Source organism: Cyanistes caeruleus, chromosome Z (genome assembly GCF_971803275.1).
Source record: "Cyanistes caeruleus chromosome Z, bCyaCae1.hap1.1, whole genome shotgun sequence".
NCBI classification, from domain to species: Eukaryota; Metazoa; Chordata; class Aves; order Passeriformes; family Paridae; genus Cyanistes; species Cyanistes caeruleus.
In genome coordinates this window covers 45,922,972-45,938,199 of record NC_141732.1, presented here as the reverse complement: position 1 = coordinate 45,938,199, position 15,228 = coordinate 45,922,972, and positions in this window count along the sequence as shown.

Here is a 15,228-nt window from a genome sequence, read left to right as displayed (position 1 = left end):
TACATGATCCAATTGCTTCCAAGTGAGCAGTGAGCCTGTTTAATTTGCTTAAAAGTAAAACTTTATACCCTTCTTTGAATCTATCAAAGATAAAAAGATAAGATTTTAATCCAGCAGCAATGAAAGCAGCACTCTGACACTAGGCACCTCTAACAGTCCTTCCAGTGCAATTTTGCCAGATCCTGTCTATTTCTGAGCTGCATGCAATAACACGATGTGCCCTTCTTCTCTCTCTTCTCACTCTTTTTCCCACTCTCTCTTGCTGCCTATCCCTTTCACTGAAATGGCACCTAAAGAACAAATTGCCTTCTTTGTCTGAAGCCTGCTTGTTCACAGTGGGGCTCTTGATCTGAAAAAACTCAGAGATGTCAGGCTGTATAAACACTCAGGGAAAGATATATTTCATAAAGGTTCCCACTCTGAAAAATTATATGCTACTTTCAAAATGCTTTGCCACTTTTAAAAGTGTAATTATACCCTTCTCCTTAATGACTGACGTAGCATATGTTTACACATATTTTAGCTGACTTATGACAGTACACAGAAGCACATTGCACATATGGTTCCAACAGCTAAAAGATAATGGGACCAACATCTGAACCTATCTGTTAACATTGCCCAAGTATTTCTGAATACAAAGTACACCTAGTGCCAGTGCTTCTGCCCTCCCTGGCCCTTTCTTTATATAATAAATTATGTTGTCATTTTTTTCCTCTGGTCTGCAATCCATGTCATGTCAGCCCTTTCAATCCTATTTCAGAACTTTTGGTTGATTGGTTAGTTGTGGTGGGAAATTTTTTGTTTATTTTGTGGTAGGCTTTCTTTTTTGTCTGTTTGTGGGTTTTATTTATTTACTTATTTATTTACTTATTTATTTGTTTATTTGTTTATTTATTTATTTTCTTGGTAATTTTTCCTCAGTATTTTCTGAATACTCACTTGATCATGCTGGTTTGGGTTCCTGTTATAGGGCTGAGATACAGCTTGGAGAATATTTTCATATTTTTGCTTTAAAGAGCTGAATGGAACATAGAATTAGTTACAATACTGGAGCCTTCCAACTTTTTGCTCTTGGGGGAATATATGCCCAAGGGTGTGGTGACTCAGAATTATTATGCTTTAGTGTTTCCAACAGGGGGTTATAAACCAACAAAGGTGGTCCTGTCCTGACTGTCTTCAGACAAATATTGCTGTCACGGTCATTGCCACCTCCTTTGAAGATTCTGGGAAGGAATTGAGGACTTGGATATGGCAAGGATGGTGCTCTGTGAATTGCTGAGGAGCTACTGTAGATCAGTGAAGGGAGCACACAACAACAGATGTCAGCACCCCAGGAAGGCACAGGGGCACAAGGAATTCAGTACACTGGTTAAGCCATGACTCCCAGGAAGCTTTTAAGATGCAGACCTAAGTAGAACCAGGCCCTTGTTTACACTTGATGAAAAAGACACTAAACAAACTGCTCTCTCATTCTCTGGGACTCTAGGGTTCAGAGATCTACTGAGAAATAGAGTTCAGTCTCTTGAGGGACAACTTGCCTTACCTCACTAAACAGCTGTTCTGGCTGTTTAGCATGCACTAGGGAAAATATTTTTGCACCATTTTGGTCTTGCTAACACAACAAAAACTGTTTAAAACCAAGTACTAAAACTACTAAAGTAGTGGACAAGAAGTGTGTAGAGAAATGCTCCTGAAGATTGCTACTGCTATCACACACTTTCACTAGACTGTTCTCCTCAGCTAACACTCTCCTAACATAACTATTTCTGTTAGTTATTACCAACTGAAACACATGGACAGCTGCTTAGAACTAAAGAAGCACGTAATTGCCTAAACTGACAAAGCTGACAGTGTACATCTAAGCAAGACAGGACATTAGTCTAGCAGGTATGATCAATGTGTTTTCCCACTTTTGTACTTCTGTTACATTGTCCTTTTCAAGATTAGTTAAAAAATGTTTGCTATACCCAAACCATGAGTTCTGGCACTTCTTTGTAAAGTACCCCCCAGAGAAATAAATGTAAACTCCTTATTTTCTTAGTGATTCAGATGCATGATGCCTTTTACAAAACTTTTCAAAGATAAAGATGTAATAACAGATAACCTGACATAAACATCTTCAGAATATAAACATGGTTCAACAAACTTTTGGGAGACTGCCACCATGCGATGATTCTCTTCATCCATGACTTTTTCTGGCACCATTAACGTGTGAACCCAAAAGACCAATTGATGTTTGAGGAAAAGAGGTTGAATTTGCTGTTGGTGTGGGGTTGTATAGCTCAGCTAAAGTCAGTAGGAAGTCTTATTATACCTTAGTCAAGGTAACTGAGTAAAACAAAGTTATGTATTTATATGATAAAAACAATTAAGCATACTTGCTTAATCATTATAGAAACAGTGAAGTTATCTCTCACACCCTTTGGAAACAGAAAGTCAGTGAACTTGTCCAGGACTAATAGTGATTATTTGCTTGGACAAGCCAATCAATCACTGAAATAGATTTAACTTGCTTCTAAGGTAGAAGTGGGAAATTTTGCATTCACAGTGGTCAGTGGCTGTGAACCCTTCCAAAACAGCTTTCTGGAGTCAATCTCATTTTGTGCCATGCCAAAGTAAAAAAAAAATAAAAAAATCAATGCTTCCCACTAACATTGTTCCACAGCTCAGAGAATAGCAATTTCCTACGGTATGCTAATTTATTTACTGCTTTTACTTTCCTTATCAGTGTTAAAGCCAAATGTATTTGATTATCTCTGATCAGTTCATATGTAATTAAAAGTGCCCTTAAGAAAATACCTTTCTCTTTCAAAACCAGTATACATCTGAAGCATCAAATTGGAAACAAAGTCCCAGAGGGTCAAACTTTGTTAGAAAGAATAAAGACTTATTTTTATTGCAACTTTAGCTAAAAGCTAAACTTCTGCACATCCTGTGATAAGAATGTGACTTCTAAGAAAGGTGCTTTATTGTAAGAAATCTTAAATTGTTGATAAGAATTTGGGTTGTTATAATTTTAAATGCTTGCCATTTGGTTTTAAGATGATGATGAAGCTCTATTAACACTTTGGCAAACCTCAGACATCTCATTATTCACATTTGTAGTTGTAACTCACATCCAGGTATCTAATGACACTCTCAGATGATGAATACTATGTCAGTGTGAGCTGAAGTGACTCTGTGTCTCTGAAATCCAGGTCACTCACTGAGTTCTCTAAATATTGATTTAGATTCTTCACTTTAGACACTTTAGTCTGACAACTTTGTCCTTAACTGGTACCTTCGTCTCTATCCATCCAGTGCTAAAGATGTCAGCAAAAAATAACTTTTCACTTGATTTTTCTCCTGCTTAACTTTTTCCAACTAGTTTCCAATGTTTTCCTGATGTCCTATTTCCTTTCCACTCTCACTTATCAGTTTCCACACTAAAACATGTTGTTGAATACATCAAAAGATTTTCCCTAATTTTAAGCTTTTATGGTTCCACAAATATTCTTTCACTGGCTTCTACAATAGGTCAAGCTAAAAAAAAAAATAAAATAAAAAATATACAATTTACTGGATGTTTTTCTGTCTTTATTCCTGTCTTTCCTGTCTGCCCACACTGTTTTTTAACTCTGATGACCATATCAAGCTTTATGCAACTGATATCTCTGAGTAGTTTGCACTGTAATGATGTAACCAACATCAAGAAACCTTAGTTGTTCATTCTTCTGACTTATAACTTTGTGCACCGATTGTCTCTGTTCTGAATTTACCTGCTTTAGAGAAATATGCTTTAAGAGTAAATTGGCCAACTAGCACCTTCCCATCTTTCAGGACTATAGTTACTTAATCAGCAGTAAAAGCCAAGATTACAGAAATATATAGGACAAGATATCAGATTTTCAATTGAGAGAAAATCTGGCCACCCAAACAGTGTGTGATATGTGCTACAGGGCCAGCTTTTGTCCTTCTGGTCCTACAGCCTATTGACCTCTACAATACAACTGATAGTCCCTAAGTGAGCCCACAGTCAGATGCCAGTATTCTTTGCTGTCCATGCTAGATGGTGTTGCACATGGTACAGATTTAGCAAGGTTTGCATGCACTCCCCTGTCTTCATTTCAAAAGCATTAGAGGAATAGCTCTTGGCAGCAGTTAGAAGAATGACAGCTGAATAGAAAAGAGACTACCTCGGCATCAAATCACCATACACTGAGGACAGAGAGATGCCAAGAAACAATGAATCTTAACTGGTGAGGACAGAAAAATGAAAAGTAGGTGCTTGCTTTTGGTTGTTTCTCTTTAGAGCAGTTATAGGTGTATCTTGATCACTTATGTCCTGAAGATGCTAATATAGGAAAGAGGCAAGATAGTCCAGGAAAGAGACAAGGGAAGATAGCAAGGAGTACCCTAAATTTTATGTGGTGAATTGAAAACAATGTCCTAAATTTATGACATTTAACTTACTGTAGTATGAAAGAATGAACATTCACTAACCCAAGTGAAAAAAAAAAACAAAACAAGCTAGAAGGAAGAGTTCTGCTGCTGACATATTCTCAGAGTATTAAGATTCACCTTCTAGTTTGACTTTGATAATGTGGTAGTTTGACATTTAGGGAAGGCAATAAGAACTACTCATGGAAGTGATTTCTTTGAGAGAAGATGCTGGGAGTTTCTTCTGTGCTGGAGATCAGGCCAATAGCTGGCCACTTCTGAGAACTGAGAGCATTTTGCACCACTGAAAATTAAGTTCACCTTTGTGAATACCACCTTTTATAAACCCAAGCCTGGGAACTTCTCTCTCTCTCTCTCTCTTTCTGGCCTTGAAAGGCAGCAGAGCTCTGGTGAGGCTGGCCCCGCTGCCCTGCGGCCTGTGCGCACAGATGGTTCCAGGCTGACGTCCACCCCTCCCAGTGGCTGCGAAGCTGAGAGAGACACCAGTACCATCTGAAATCCAGCACCTGTTGCAGCCTGGGCAAGATTTAACTTTTTCAGTGCACAGATGTGACCTGCAGACCTTGTCCGTCTTTCCAGGGAAAGAAAAGAATAGAGTGACATGTAGAAGGACAACATGAAACATCAAGATAAGTAGAAGGAGTCAAGCTTCAGATGGAGGAGTGATGAGGAGATGCCAAATGGGGCTGAAACATTCTTTTAAAAAGGCCATGGAGATGATAATAAATCTCCTTTAATTCATGAAAGAGTAGTGGGAGAATGAAGTATTCAAGCTGCAGATCTGAGCAGAGGTATCCATCGATGGAGCTAAGCAGATGTTGGAGTAACTGTGATCCCATGAGATGCATAAACAGAGAGAGAGATGAGAGCGGATGAAGACTCTTTGCCCCCAGGAAAAGAAGAAGAAAACCTCTGTTCTCAAAGATGATCACAGAGACAAATGGAGAGAACCTTTGCCTTTGAATAACTCATCCTTAAAATAATCCCCTTTGAGTTCATGGCCCATGAACACATCTCTAAAAGGGCTGTGAAAATGGGAGGAGGGCACAAGAGCAGAACTTATGCCCGGACAGCTGCTATTCATAGAAATGAAAAGCCACAAGAAAACTGTTTCTTGTGGAGGAATCTCCATGGCATGGCAAGAGAAAACTTCTCTCTCTACAGGAACTGATGAAAAGACTATTGTATAGTTGGTACTGTTGTAACATCCCAAGTTTGGTCTCTACGGAGTCAGGAAAGGAAAGGTTGGGTAGGGAGAGGAAAGGTTTCTGGAGGTTTTATTCTGGTTTCTTATTCTTGTAGTCGTGTTAATAAAGTTTCTTTATTCCTTTTAAGTTTTAAGCCTCTTTTGCCCTTCTCCTAATCCAATCTCACAGCAAGAAATGACTAAGTACCCTGGCTATTTTAGCTAGCGCTAAAACCCACCACATTATTTTGTGCATTGGCTGAGAAACTCAAACTGGTGAATCTAAACCATTACAGATAATGATGAAATTATTTAACTGAAATGAATGAGCAATTAGCACAACTAAGGTATTGGATTTGCATGGCAAGACTTTGGTCATGATGGGGCTTGGAGAGGCAGCTTCTCAAAGAAGCTGCCAGAATATTCCTCTGTATCTGACAGAGCTAATGCCATGTAGCTCCAAGATGGCTTGGAGCCAAAGGTGAGCTTGGACATGGATAGCCAAACCTGAGCCCATCAGCAGCAGTGGTAATGTGTTTAAGAAGAGGAGAAAATTACTGCACGGATGCAAGTTGCAGACAGAGAAGAGAGTGAGACTATGTGACAGAAATGGCTCTGCAGTCACTGAGGTCAGTGAATGAGGGGCAGGAAGTGTTCCAGGTTCTACAGCAGAGATTACCCTGCAGCCCACAGTGAAGATCATGATGAGGTGGGATGTTGCCTGCAGCCCATGGAGGTCCATGGTGGAGCACAGATTCACTTGCAGCCCATTCATTTTTGTGATATTTTTATGTATTCACAACATATCATTCTTTCAAATGAACTAGGATACAGCAGGTGCTGTTCTGACATTGAACTTCCTAAGTGACACTGTCTACTCTAAAATGACTCCACCTTTGCTTTCTTTGCTCTTTTTGCATCCATATGGAGCAGATGTGTGTTTGAGGGAGATTGTGGCCCCATGGATAGGAGCCCATGATGCAGCAGGTTTGCAGGCAGGATCTGGGACCTCACAGGGGATCCACACTGGAGCATTTTGTCCCAAAGGGGCTTTACCCCATGGAAGGCACTTATACTGGAATAGTTAATGAAGAATTGCATCCTATGGGAAGGACTCACATTAGAGGCATTCATGCAAGACTGTCATCTGTGGGAGGAACCCTACACTGGAACAGAGGAAGAGTGTGAGTAGTACTCCCCTTGAGGAAGAAGCAGCAGCAGAGGCAACATTTGATGAACTGACCATAACCCCAGTCCCTGTGCCCCTGCACTGCCTGAGGAGGAGCTGGGGAACTGGGAATAAAGTTAAGTCTGATAAGAAGGCAAGGGTGTGGGAAGGTGGTTTTAAGATTTGGTTTTATTTCTTATTATCCTGCTCTCATTTGATTGTAATATATTTGACTGATTTCCCGAAGCTGAGTCTGTTCTGTCCATGACAGTAACTAATGAGGGATCTATGCCAACTTTCTTGCTCTTAGGGAATACATCTGTAATGCAAAAACAAATAAGAGGCTGATGTTAGGAAATCTCCTTAGTAATTTTACCTTCATAGTGTAAACATAACAGATATTTGACATTGTGAGAGTGAGTTTATGTGGACTCTCATTTTTGTGATATTTTTATGTATTCACAACGTATCATTCTTTCAAATGAACTAGGATACAGCAGATGCTGTTCTGACATTGAACTTCCTAAGTGACATTGTCTACTCTAAAATGACTCCACCTTTCCTTTCTTTGCTCTTTTCTTACTACTTAGATACAAATTATCTTTGGAACAGGCACATCAGCAAGAAATGCTTCTAGTATAAAATAGATACGAATTGTATTCTTGTGAGAATTTTGTTAGTATTTAATTTGAGAGAAGGAATTTTGAATAAGTAGGAACATGTAACATGTGACTGGGTGGGTTTATTTTGAATGATGGTCTCAAGTCTTTAAGTGATTAAAGATTACATAGTTCTTAGAATGTTATTATAAAACAATTGACATATAGATTATTAATATCACAGAAACAATTTTCAGAGAAAAACAAAAAAAAACAAACCTGAAGAAGTCTAGTGGTTTTGAATAATATAAATGGAAAGTAGTGTGAAATTTTGAAGAAAAAATATGTAAATATTTCTTTTAAATAGTATACTATTTTTGGAGAATGGAAGTACAGTTTTTATTTTAATTTATAATCTATTCAGTACCTTTTCTTTACAGTTTAAAGGACTGTGCAGACAAAGATAGCAATTAATAGTGCTGTGAGATACTCTGCATTTGTTGCACTCCTGTAATTGATGATAAAATTATGGGTCATCTAGAGTACAGAAAACAAAAGAAATATTATATTCTTGGTGTGAAGCTTCAAAAATACTAACTACTTTTTCAAGTCTTCTTAAATTCCAAGCTTGTAAATAGTCTTAGCATACAAATATTCAACAGATTTTGATCCTCTCTTTTATTAAATCCTATCCTATTTTTCAAAAATAACCATATAGACTTAGAACATGAAAACATATGGCAGCCTTCTGTCAGTATCTTCTTCTATCTATTGTTACAGGCATGAAGGTGGGTTATCTGACAAATTCCTCTTATAAAGGTCTTAATTCTGCATCTTCATGCACAAGTTTAAAAAGCTATGCTAGTTCATAATTACTGTACTGTATGTACAGTTTGGGTCCATGAAAGCTTAATCTGCATCATAGAATCATAGAATGGCTTGGGTTGCAAATGACTCTTGAAAGTCATCTTCTCTAACCCCCCTGCAGGGTGGGGACATATTCAACTCAATTGTCTGAGAGAACATGAAAGTCTATACCTGCACTATGCTTATTTAAGTATTTTGCTTCTCCCACTATCACAGCTTCCAACACACTACATTGACAAATGCTGTAATCTGGAGCAGGCTACATGCATGTGAAACAAGTGAAATACATAAATTATTTGCAGTTCAACACACAACCCTTGGATTGGAGCTGCGGGCATGGCTAAAAAGATGCGCCTTTAAGCATAGGGATGCATTCAAAGGTGACCGCTCTCTCTCAGAGCACTTGGACAAGAACAGACAGTATGGCACATAAGTGACAGTAAACCAGTCTTTAATTACTGTGTAGCCCTTTCTCAGCCAAGTATTATCTTGGCTTGAGGCAGGGAGTGCATGCACATTGGAAAATGTAAGAGACCTCTACTGGAGGGTTAAATGCTTTGTACAGAAAAAAAGTACAAAAGATAGAAGAAAGCAATTCAGGTGAAATAAAGCTGCCAGAAGGGTAAGGTTCATAAGGCACAGGTTAGCCTTGTCATACTGACAGAGGTATTAAGTGTCCTAAACCCACATTTTTCAAAATCAAGCTTTTCATCATTGCTGTGCAAGGCACAGTCCAAGCTCAGCTCATGCACAGTCCAGCTTGGCACTGCCATGCATGGTGAATATTGAGCAAAGCCACTGATTCTGCAGACAGATTTCAGATCCAGGGGGAAAAAAAAGGGGGAACCTTTGGCAGCAAACACCTTCCATGACCTGCAATGCCACTAATATGTGCTGTGCTGTTCTTTGGCATGTGGGAATCCTGGAAACTCTCTCTATCTCACACATAACTCCCTGCCCACCTGTGACATGTTGGGAGTCCTGTTACTCATTCAGGGAGGATGGATGGGCATGATTTAGGAAGCTGAACAGCCTTCAGGAACAGTGCATTTCCCATTTACAGGAAAATATTGTTTTGTAGCCTGGCTAAACATACATCACTACAACACAGGGAGTAGTATGGCCTAAGGACTGAATCAAGGAACAAATTATCTTCACTTAATTTCAGGAGTTAGAAATTAGTAACTAATAAGCTGTAAATTCATACAATACCTATAGGTAGTCACTGTACATGACATAGGAAACAGAAATATGTGTTTGACCTAAAAGTCCTAGCCATACCATCATCTTTCAAGGACAGTCTCATAGATGTCTCAGTCACTGTGTGTGTCAGCCTATCTCTGTAGCCAGCAGAGGCTAATCTCATCCTGTTAAACATTTTATACTCTGATTCTGTATAGGAAATGGAAGCAGCTTCCAGTGCAATCCACTATTGAACCTCCAGTTACCCTAATCTCTTCCTAGTTTGTGGTTTCAAAGTTTGTGGAGGTCTGCTACATTAATTTTTTCTCTTCCATAAAAGTGCAACTCACCTGCTACCTGGTGTGTCAGTCTTCATCCTTCCATCTCCCCTGCATACATTTAGCATCAGACCTGCCTCATCTCTTGATCCTGCATATTTCTTTTGTTTTCCTACTGAACTGAATTGTTCCCATACTTACATGCTGTTTATTGTGCTATTCTTTTAACAATTCCTCATGTTGTAGCCTAGGTCCTACATCAAATTCCACAACTGATGTCACTAATTTTCTACAGTGCCCAAGTCTTGACTGCATTTGTATCAAGAATACTATTCTTCTACCAATTTAACTAAAGATTGTCAGTCATCTCTAGCCTCCTCTGTGCATCTGGACTTCTCAGCCATTTGTAGGTGCTGCCCTCATGAACTCAAGCAAAGGTTTCTTTGAATAAAATTGCATTGATTTCCTCCAAATTTCTCATTCTTTTTTTCTTAGTCTTGATCCTCTGTGATTTCTGTGACCTGTTAGTGGATGTCATTACTCCATCTCTGTGCTGACTCCTTACTTCAGGAATATCACTGACCAGAGACAGAGACAGTCAGTTCTCAGGGGGCTTTGGTCAACACCAGCTCCTGGAATTACCCCAGTACCAGAGTGCTATGCTACTCCTGGGGCAGCTGCAATTAATAATAAAAAAAACTGATATGCACAGATCCATTCACAAGCCCACAAACGCTTGTGCTAAATCTTTAGTTCCTTCTGGATGTAAAACTATGGAATAGGAATCAAGCCTTGTACCTTCATGAATTCAGTAGCAGCCATACAGGGGTCAGAAATGTGACCTTCATGCGTATGGACCAGAAATAATTTGAGCAATCTTTGGTAGAAATGTATGGAAACCAAGCCATTTGATGTTTCTGGCACTGTTGTGTTTGTGGGTGGTCATTTACAAACACTGCAGTGTATCTGTCTACCAAAAAAACCCCTTTCCATGTTTTAACTAAATCAGAAAGATTGGAAAAGAGAGGGGTTTTGTTTCCACTAAACACATCTGTCTGCTCATCTAAATACACTCATGCAGAAATTTCCAGTCACTCAAGTCTCCAGGGTGTTTGAAAATGTCTGAAGTCTCTTTAAAGAGCAGATTAGCATGTATCCTAAAAGTTAGACTGTAATACTATTTAACTGCTCTATTTTTCCATTATGGGCCTGTCAGCAGGAATATGTTGCCCTATAGTACATGACAAGTGAAAACGCTAGTAACATTGTTTTCCATAGACAGAAAAAATACCAAAGAAGCAATTTCTTAGCTAAAATGTCACCTGTTAGATGTATGGGGCTCCCTATATTTTTGTTGCCCTGGTAACGAATGGTGTAAAATGACTCCTTTGCACAGCTCCATCAGAATGATTGCATCCTGGTTTTTCCATCATTTTACAAGAGGCTGTTTTCATTCTCCCTTCCTGACCATATTAAGTGTAAGGAGATTGAATTACTGTGCTGTACACTCTCCATCCAATGTGGATTTAAGAGTTGATATTGATGTACTGAGAACCACGTTCTTCTTCAAGAAAAAAAGCCTACAAATTATAATGAATTTGACTTTTATGTATCGACCACTCTAGTAGTGAAGTAGTGTTTCTGCACCCAGGGGATAGACATGGCATGATCAGCATTTTTCACTTGAACGAATCCAATTGATAAAGCAATATATTCAGTGTCACTTTGCTTGATCTCCAGGTTTAACAATAGTCATGCTAAAAGTAGATACATTACTCCATAAATTTTACTCATAAAAAATGTGCTAGCCATTGCTTTATACAGATGCACTCTTTCCAACTTTTCACTGAGCAGGGCAGAAAAAGACTAACAGAAATATTGTGCCAAAAGCATGTAAGTGTGGGCAAGTGGCTGACAAGTATTGGTAGTACTCACTTATTTACGGCTGAAAAAACCCAACTCAGCACCGTGAGGTGGGTGGTGATTAGCTTGTCTCTTAGCTCATGTGAACCTTGAGACCAAATGACTTTCTCACTCTGATACTGCACTGATACTGGGCAGCTGCAAAAGTAACCCGGGAGTCATTACTTAACTAATAAGGGTACACAGGAACATTTTGAATATTTCTGAAGGTTACAGTAAATAATTTTTCTGGTTATAGAAAATATTATTTTGCATCTCACTAAAATACATATATCACCGCACATTCTGTGGAAGGGAACAGCATGTCATTCATCCATGCTACAGAGGATTAAAGGCACAAAGAAGATGGATAGCATTGTAAGCTTTTATAATTAAACATAAGCTATGGAATATCATAATTAGGATTGTAATGACTAAAATATGTGTTAAATATTTTTTCCGTAGTACAAAAAATATCTTTTTTAAAACCCTATGTGTGTAATTGAATTTTTTATGCAGAATATATCTTCTATGAAAGTAATTTTAGAATTACAATCCAGAAGAAGATGAAGGGGAAAAAGGTGAATGTTTATTGCATGTGTAAAAGTTGCTTGCAACATTAAAATAGTGTGAAATTGAGAATGATCAGTTTTCACCTAGTTTATTGTGTACATCTGGGGTTCAATCCAGGAGAGAAATTGTTTGAAATGTGTATTTTAAGGCACCTTATTGTTTCTTTTAGAAGTTTTGAAGTGCTTATCCTAAGTTTTAGCAAGTAAAGAGAAGAATACAAGACTTGGTATCAATGATGTCTTATTTATGATGCATCTAATAATGTTAGATGTGGATATCTAACCTTGAATTTTACTGGTAATCCTTTAACTTAGTTGTTCCATACCTTGGGTTGTGTAATTAGTGAAATCCCTTATCCATTCTCAGGTAAAAATCTGTTTGGACAACTGTCGTGGTTTTAAAGCATTAGCTAAAAATATAGTTTTCTGTTACTCTGATGCCAGCTGCCTGGAAAACTCCGTCATCAGTTCTCTCCTCCCATTTCACGTCACTATGAGGTTTGTTATGGGTCATGTGTCAAGGGGTGTCATTTTAAGGATGAGTTATTCAAAAGTAAAAGTTCTCTTCATCTGTCTCTGTGAGCCTCTCTGGAAACAGATGTTTTCTCTTTGCCTCTTAAAGGCTACAAATTTCCAGCAACTCTCCCTTCTCCATTTCTGTTCCAGCATCACATAAGATCACAACTACTTCACCATTTGCTCTATTTCCCCCCAAAATACTCTTTCATGAATTAAAGGAGTTTTTTAGAACACTATTGTCCATCTCTATAGTTTTAGCAAAATAATATTTCAGCTTATTAAAGCATCTCCTTATTTCTCTCCCTATCTGAAGCTTAATTTCTTTCTTCACTGTCTTTGATAGTTTATGTTGTCTCTTTGCCTGTTGATCATTCTCTCTCTTCCTCTCTCTCTCTGGAAAAAAAAAAAAAAAAGGATTAATCTGCAAGTCTTATCGGGGTAGTGAAAGAGTTTAAATCTTGCTCAGGCTTTGTAGATGGTTCTGTGACCTCTGCCGGTGCAGGAGCTGGAGCTGTCTGTGATGGAAGATTTTTTTCATGGCTGCTCTGGAGGAGTGTAGTCACTGTCACAGCCCGCTGCGGGCCAGTGGCTTTCTCTCTCCTTACTCGGCAGTCTCTGGTGAAACTCAGCTGTGGCAAAAACTGCAGCCGAGCCAGGGAGCGGCCTGGCCCAGCCAGAGCCTGGGGCGAGCCCCGCAGGCCCCATCTCCTGACCGGGAGCCGCTGGGCCCAGCCCAGCCCCCGCCCCACAGGGCCGCATGGCCTGGACAGGGGATGGGAGCCAGCTAAAGCTCAGTTACCTTTCACAGCCAGAGACAGAGAGACAAAAAAGTTCCCAGGCTTAGGTCTTAAGGTGGTGTTCACAGGTTGATCTCACTTTTCAATGGTCAAAACTACTGTCAATTCTCAGAAATTATGAGTTATGATTAGTTATTGGCCAGGAGAAAAACTCACATCAGCCTCCAGCAGTTTTAACGTCCTTAGGTGTTTTTCTTTGTTTTCTTAAATGCTAATCTGTCACAACAACAAATATCACAGTGGGGAGAAAATAAATCACTCAGTTTGACTTGGACTGGAATTCACTAATACTCTTAGGAATGCTTTGGGAAGTGAAGATCTCAACCTCAATGGTTTCTCCAGCTCCAGCTTTTCTTGCTGCTGCTTGTGATGGCTTTGCTTGGTCACCTACCAGCTGCAGCATAGCTGGCTGAAATGCTCATGCAGAAAGGTGGTAAGAATGGTTTTATTGGTTTGTTTAGCGGTTCCCTAAATGACATGAAATTTCACACTATTTTCCGTAGAGAGTTTGTAAATCTTCTTTGTACTGTGACAGTTCCTGTAAAATCAGCTAAACTCTGTTAATTTGCAATTTCTTCTGCCTTCTGAATTCCCTGACTTCCTTTTCCATATTTGCCCGTCAGTTTTCATACCTGGGACCGTATCATACGCAGTATATTTTGGCACACCTCAGATGTATTTGACAAGGATAAAAATCTCTGCTCAAAGGGAGTATGAGTACATCATGAGCAGCAGGTGTCACTTCCTGGTGAAAGCAAGTGGGTTACCAGAGCAGGATTAGCAGTCAGATCTGCATAGTGCCTGTGGACCTGAACCCATTGTCCGGCTATGTGATCAATTGTTACCAGCTTGTGAAGCAGAGTCTCATATCCTCAGGAAATTTTAGAAGAAGGACAAATGAATATTCCCATTTTCTTAGCAAAACTGCCATAGTAGTAGAAACAATAATTAGTAATAGTAAGAATAGCTTCCTAAGAAAGAATAATGACACAATGTCTAGCTTTTGAACTGCTGACAGTATGCACACTATTACCCTAAAAAAAGCTGTATTTTATATGAAGTACTGTTTTGGTTTGTTTTGTTTTGTTTTTTTTTTTACTATGCTGTAATGATGGCACAGAAGATAATCTTCTCCCTTTGGGGGAACTGGTATAAAGGCTTTTTCATTTTATGCTCAACCACTGAAACCATTCCTCATCCATATTTTAGGGAAGGTGAAGTCTGCCACGCATTACTGCCCTGTAAAAATATTTCCTTTGCAGGATTACGGCAGCAGGAGGAACTAACAAGCATGGAAAGCCCTTTCTGGAGTGCGTCACACCTAGTGGGCTTGGGCAGTCAGCTGAGAAATTTCAGGGTGGCCGGGAGTTTGGGAGATAGGGCACATCTCAAGGAAAGAAATGTCATGAATGGTTGGAAAAGCAAAAAGAGTGGAGTCATGGTGACAAAAAATAACCTGTTCTAACCTCCCTCACCTTTGAGATGTTACTGCTGTTGCTCTCCTGGCTAAAAATGGCTTCTTCCCTGCCTTCTCAGCAATATTATGAAGGCAATGATTTATGTTTTGGATTCATGAACACACTGTACTTAGCCCAAACTGTACTGCTGCCCTCTCCAAAAGCAAATAGGCTGAGAGCTTCCTTTATACAACTCTGGGATAAATTTCTGATTATCATTTTTCCTGGGCTGGTTGAAGAGAAAGAGGTGGGGAGAGGGAA